The 7,033-nt window shown below is 40.6% G+C and overlaps 1 protein-coding gene and 1 pseudogene across 5 annotated transcripts in view; one reads left to right on the top strand and one right to left on the bottom strand.

The window, feature by feature from the left end:
- LOC102757204 overlaps positions 1-5,586 on the bottom strand; it is a 7,183-nt pseudogene extending 1,597 nt beyond the window's left edge.
- LOC102757489 (uncharacterized protein C3orf20-like) overlaps positions 1-7,033 on the top strand; it is a 97,764-nt gene that overhangs the window by 81,881 nt on the left and 8,850 nt on the right. The window lies entirely within an intron of this gene.

The raw sequence follows: 7,033 nt of genomic DNA, 5'->3' as shown, positions 1-7,033 counted from the left end.
ACACTGTGGGTTGGGGGGGGGGGGTTCTGCGTTTGTGCTGGGAGCTGATTGGTTGGAGGGGAGGTAACGGTAATGAATCATCTCTTCAGGTCTTTGAGGACAGTCCTGAGGTCTGTTCTGGGGGCTCTCTGTCCAGTCCCATGGGAAATAGCCAGAAGCTTGTTCCACCACGGGGCTCAGGAGTGAAATGTAACTTAGATCAAGATGTTATCTTTAGCCTGGCAGAGGTCCCAGCTACTGTCTTCTGCTGCCTTGGTGGTTGCTGCTTATCCAGGGGAAAGGCTAAGTCTCGGAGGGGCATATAGAGAGAGGGATATGCTTTTCAAAGTCAAAATTTAAAACTTAATTTAATCAAAGCTCTAGGGACCCTCGTTTTCAGAGGAGATGATGGAGATAGGTTGTGATAATGCAGTAGAGGACAGGGAGTGATGAAACTAGCAACATTCTCAATTTAAAAGGACAAGACAAAAAATGAGTGTTTGCTTCAGGATGCTTTAAGAGGGTTGGTTTGGGAAATGTTTTGTTCTTCTGCATCCCTCTTTCCCAGATAAAGAGGACAATGATTCAGAATATTGGGACTCTGTTATATAATGAGTAATAAAGTCATATTAATGTGGGACTCTGTTCCAAATTCTTTTAAATCAGATGAAAGACTAACATAAGATTACCAATTTACCATAATATTACCAATTTACCATACTATTACCAATTTACCCCAAAACATTTTTTAGCATGTAAAATTTTTTCCTTTTTTGCTATATTTTATATTATGTAGTCTGACCTATTTGTGCTGATAATTTAGCACAGTTATATTTATTACACTTACCATAACAAAGGTATATATATATATGTATATATATATATACATATACATATATATATACATACATATATATACATAGAGGAAGGGAGAGGGATAGAGAATTAGAAACATTGACCAACTACCTCCTGCACACCTCCTACTGGGGCTCAAACCCACAACCCGGGCATGTGCCCTGACCGAGAATCAACCCAAACCGGTGACTTCTCAGTGTATGGGATGACACTCAGCCAGTCAAGCCTCACGGGCCCATTTGAAGATTTTGTGTTTAGAGGAGGCCGATGCTCTATGCACTAAGCCAGACCAGCAAGGGCACGAAGGTTTGTTTTTTGTTTTTATATTTAAAAATACACTAAAGCTGAAGTAGTATTTTCTTAGGCAGTTCTACTTGAGTTCTGAGGTTAGAAATACAAATAAGTTGTCTGGCAGCATGCATGCACGCAGATGCAGATGGGACAGGCTCTCATTCCCTAGGATTCACACTGACATTGAAAAACAAAAGACCATAAAAGCCAGAATGTGAAGCCCTTGGGCTGTGAGTGACTTCCCTCTGCTCTTGGGACATTTCAAGGACTATCTGGTCCTTATCTACCACACCCAGACAGCAGGGGACTACTTATGACAAACTGTAACCACAAGCATTTTGATCTAAGTCTTCTGTTAGAGATTACATTTCTTTAGTGTACTCTTTCAAACAGCTCATGTTTTTCTCCTTTTACATTGGATTTAACTCAAATTTAGAATAAATGACTAATAATAACTTCCATTAAAGAACCTGTTTTCATTTATCAAGCATTCAGTATATTTCATTTTATTGAAATCTTGTAACAATTTTGTGAGGTCAGAGGTCAGTTACCTCTTCCTGACTGGTGAGGCTGAGTTTGAGAGGTGAAGTGGCTTACAAAGATACGCAGCTAACCAATCTGGGGTTGGGTTGGCAACTTCCAATCCTGCACTCTTTCTACTGCATATCAGAAATAAGGAGAGGGAATGTAAAGTGATACCAATACTTTGGAAAACAGTATGGTGGTTTCTCAAAAAAAAAAAAATGTTAAAAATAAATAGAATTATCATATAATCCAGCAATTCCACTCCTGGTATATACTCAAAAGAATTGAAAGCAAGGACTGGAACAGATGTTTGTTTCATAGTAAAATTAGTCACAATATTAAAAAGGTAGAAAACAACCCAAATATCCATCAACGGATGAATGGATAAACAAAATGTGGTGTTTATTTATATACAGTGAAATATCTACTTGGCCTTAAAAAGGAATGAAATTCTAATACATGCTGTAACATGGATGAACCTTAAAGACATTATGCTATGTGAAATAAGTGAGACACAAAAGGACAAATACTGTATGATCTCACTCATGTTGAAACCGGACAACCAATGGGTTCTAGTTGCCTGTCACTACTTGAGCCAATTAAGCAGAGACAGGGTTGAAACATATATGAGCTTTTATTCCTACACTGCCGGCAGTATGGGAGAGCAGCAGGTTATCCACAAAAATATAATCTGCAATCCCCCATAAGCCAGCTGCTTATATTGGGTAGGACAAAGATTACATGGGGAAGTAGGAATTACAGGTATGGGGAAGTAGGCAATGCGGTTTGGGGTGGGATTCCATTGTTTGGACAACAAGGTTGTTAATTTTAGTGATATTGGATAGTTCTTGAATGAGAAGGGACCACATTCTAAGGTTGATTCCCAGGTCCCAGGGGCCTACAACTCCCTGCCAGGTTAGAATGTCCTCTCTTAATCAAAACAAGGAAATCACTGTTAATGGAGCATGCTTGATATTTCATATAACTATAGCTAGTCCCCAATATTCTATTTTTGCCCTAACAATGTGAGGTAGCTGGAATAGTCAGATCCCTAGACAGAAAACAAAACAGTGGTTAGCAGGGGTTGGAGGAGGTGAGAATGTGACGTTCTTGCTTCAAGGGTACACACAGAGCTTCAGTTGATGATGATGAAAAAGTTCTGGAGATGGATCGTGGTGGTGGTTGCACAACAATGTGAATGTACTTAATGCCACTGAACTGTACACTTTAAAATGACTAAAGTGAACAATTTAATCGTGTATATTTTACCACAATAAGAACAATAAAAAAGAAGTGGGGAGGCAGTGTAGGAAAGATATAAATACCTGACTTGTTGGGTGACCACAGATAATTAACCTTTCTGGTCCTCAATTTGTTTATCTGTAAAGCAAGGGGACTGGATTAGATGATGTCTAGGTACCTTCCAACTCTAATAGTTAACAGAAAAATGCATGTTCTGAGGAGGAAGTCATTCAGGATTTCTATTGGGGTCCCACCCCAATGGTCCAACACTTATGGAAAAGATACATCTTTGGACAAGTGGTAGGAAAAAACTGACATTTACTACACTTTTCAAAAACAAATGTTAGAGCTGCCAGGCTTATTAAAATACAAGCCTGCGCCCTGGCTGGTGTGGCTCAGTTGGCTGGAGCATCACCCTGTAAGCTGAAAGACTGTGGGTTGGATTCCTAGTCATGGCATACACCTAGGTTGTGGGTTCGAGCCCCAGTCATGGTCTATACAGAAGGCAACTGATCAATGTTTCTCTCTCACATCAATGTTTCTATCTCCCCCTTCCTCTCTTTCTACATATCCTCCGGTAAGGATAAAAAAACAACAACAAAAAACAAGCCTATAAAATGTGAAGATGTCTAGACAAAAGGTCTAGGTGCTTTCTGATTTAAAAAAAAAATCTAGGCACCAATTAGAGGCTAGAGAAACTACAGAATAAAGTTGGTGAAGCTAATTATCTCAAATTTGGTGGGTAAAAATCTCTTATACAAATATAGTTTATACTTTTAAGTAAATAAACATTTTAACAAATGCAGTTTCTAATTATAAATATTTATGATCTCAAGAATACAAGTCAACATTCCTTGGAACCTTTACAAAAAAATCTTTGTGTAGCACCAAAAAGCTCTTTGCTTTTTGTAGCAAATAGCTTGAGAAACTCAACTTCATCATAAGAAGCCATGGGATAAGTATAAACTTTATGGTAGCTTATATGTAAATATTCATAATCTTTTTTCTTAGGAGAGATCTGTTTAATTTTGTTCAAATTAATTTTGTTCATATTCCCTATAATTTAGCTGCTGAATCCTTTTTCAGTATCTTAATATTCCATAGATCTAGTGATACAAACAGCGTATCATCTGGGCTTTTGCTTATAAGCAGGAAGTACAGATGCTTTTAATGGGTCTCTCCCAGTCCCAATCCCCTCTGAGGCTTGCTTCAATAATAATTTGTAGGCAGTGTTGAATTAAAGAACATAGGACTTATAAGTTTTTCTCCTCACTAAAAACCAGAAAGAGAAACAATGAAATGTAAACAGGAACATTAATTATTTTGATCTGGATTATGAAGGGGTCAAGATATTTAAGAAAATGTTTTCAGTTGAGCCTTCCCACCCCACCCCGGAATGTTGGCATTCCTCAGTGTACCTCTCCACACATTCATTCTTTCCCACAGATCTGGGAACTATCCCTGTATGCTGGTGACATCCATATCTCCAACATCAGTCCAGACTTCTCACCTGAGCCTTGGACCTGTAGACCCAAGTGCCTACTGGTGATTGGAGGTGATTGGAGGTGGGGGCAACCAATCACCTTATTGTCCCATTTCCAGGTTCTGATTTTAGAGGCATATTTGAACAGGAGCCTTCCATTGCTTCTGCCTGCCTCCCTAAGAAAGTCTTATGACAGACTCTGGGAGCAAAACCAGTACCTACCAAGGAAGTATGAAAATCTGGCTGAGATTGATGATTCTTATCCTTTCTGGGAAAATTGGGGTGGTTCTGTGCTTTAAACGCTAACCTAGTTTAGTAGCCATTTTTTAAAAAATGAAGCAGTATAGAGATCAGTGGGTTTGTGTGTGTGTGTGTGTGTGTGTGTGTGTGTGTGTGTGTGTGTATTTTGTTTGTTTGTTTTGTTTTATAAAATGAGAGCATAAACTTTGGGGTCAGAAACTTGAGTTTGCATCCCAGATCCTCCTCTTGTGGCTGGCCTCAATCTCCTCATCTGTAAACTGGGGAGAAAAACACCACTGTTGGGATGTTGTGAGGATTGAGTTAGCATATTATCCAGATCTGAACTTAATGGCCAGATTTAATTTAATTTATCTGTTTGTTGTGAGAATGTATCTTCAAATGAAAATGTTCAAATGAGAATGTGTATACAAAAACTATTGGTAAATCAACAAATATTGCACAAGCTATTCACACGTAGGTATGGAGCTCAGTGTTTAGGACAGTGATGGCGAACCTTTTGAGCTCGGCGTGTCAGCATTTTGAAAAACCCTAACTTAACTCTGGTGCCGTGTCACATATAGAAATTTTTTGATCTTTGCAACCATAGTAAAACAAAGATTTATATTTTTGATATTTATTTTATATATTTAAATGCCATTTAACAAAGAAAAATCAACCAAAAAATGAGTTCACGTGTCCCTCTGACACGCGTGTCATAGGTTCACTATCACTGGTTTAGTACTTTGACTAGCGAAGGTAGTGGTAAAGTGGTGGTGCGATGATGTATGTGTGTGTGTGTGTGTGTGTGTGTAGAATTGGTTTAATGGGTTCTATGCTGAGCCCCTGGTCTATTGTTTTTGGTATACCTGAGCCACAGCCTTTCCCTCTCTGTTCACTTTACCTTTTCCTAAATCAGTAATCCTTAAACCTGTTGTCCACCTATGGAGCTCTTTAGGAACTACAAGCCTCATCCCCTGGAGATCCTCATTCAGTAGATCTAAGTCAACCCTAAGTATCTATTAGAAAAAAGGATACACACACACACACAAACACACACAAACACACACACACACACACACACACACACACACACACACACACTCTAGTGGCCCGGTGCACTAATTCGTGCACACTGAAAGGGAATCAATTAGAAGAAATATTTTAATAACACTATTTGCCGAGTCCTGGGTGCAGGTATCTGGCTCCCTCCTCCCTCCTGTTAGAGTCTGGGCCGGTGCCCACAGGACACAGCGTCAAGTCCTGCCGGCTCCGTGAGACCCAGAGTCAAGTCCCTGCGCACCCACATGCGCCTCGAAATCTGTGAGACCCAGACCCACTGGCACTGGTGGGGATGCAGCGTCAAGCCCCCACGGGCGCCACGGGACTCCCCTGATGCATCTCTTGGTCAAATCTCTGCCAGTGCTCGCAGGACGCAGTGTAAAGTCCCTGCCCACCTGCATGCGCCTGCTACACATGCAGCCTCCTGGTGATTGGTCTTTATGGCATGAGGGCCTCACAACCACAGGCTTTTTATAATATAGGATATAACTGATTTCAGAGAGAAAGAAAGAGGGAGAGATAGAAACATCAATGATGAGAGAGGATCATTAATCAGCTGCCTCCTGCATGCCCCACACCGGGGATCAAACCTGGCTGGAGTGGCTCAGTGATCGAGCATGGATCCTTGAACCAGGAGGTCACGGTTTGATTTCCAGTCAGGGCACATGCCCACAGTAGGAGGATGTGCAGGAGGCAGCCAATCAATGATTCTCTCTCATCATTGATGTTTCTCTCTCCCTCTCCCTTCCTCTCTGAAATCAATAAAACTACATTTAAACAGAAAAAAAGCCAATCTGGGATCCTTTCTATGGACCACAAAACTTCATGTAATCTGGCCCCTGGCTTACTTCGCCTCCACTTGCCCATTGGCTTCCACAGCTCTAGCCTCTTTGTTGTTCCCCCTCAGAGCCTTTACACACGGTGCTCACTGTGCTGGTTGTTCACTGGGCAGGTGCATGGTTTATTCTCTCACATAACCAGGTCTCTAGGCAAAGGTCACCCGCTCAGTGGCCTGTTCTATCTGAAAGAGCCTGTTTCGTACAACATTTCTGATCCTGCTTTACTTGGTGCATAGCATTCATCACTACTTAGCCTCGTATCCATCTTCTGCACTGGGATGCAGAAATGAACAAATGGGCAGAGTCCCTGCATCCCAGTGCCTAGAAAAATAGTAGCCTGCCAATAAATACAGGGTGTGGCAAAATTAGGTGTACAGTTGTTCATATGTAAAATACCTTAATGAAAAAAATAATACAAGAATAAGCTATTTTGAGCACTTACCATTGTAAACCTACTTTTGCCATACCATGCACCATTTTGACTGAGTGACTAAACCCTCACCTTTCTTTCCAACAGGAA

Source organism: Myotis davidii, unplaced genomic scaffold (assembly GCF_000327345.1).
Source record: "Myotis davidii unplaced genomic scaffold, ASM32734v1 scaffold13, whole genome shotgun sequence".
NCBI classification, from domain to species: domain Eukaryota; kingdom Metazoa; phylum Chordata; class Mammalia; order Chiroptera; family Vespertilionidae; genus Myotis; species Myotis davidii.
The sequence above is the reverse complement of the archived record's forward strand: the minus strand, read 5'-3'. Positions and strand labels throughout refer to the sequence as shown.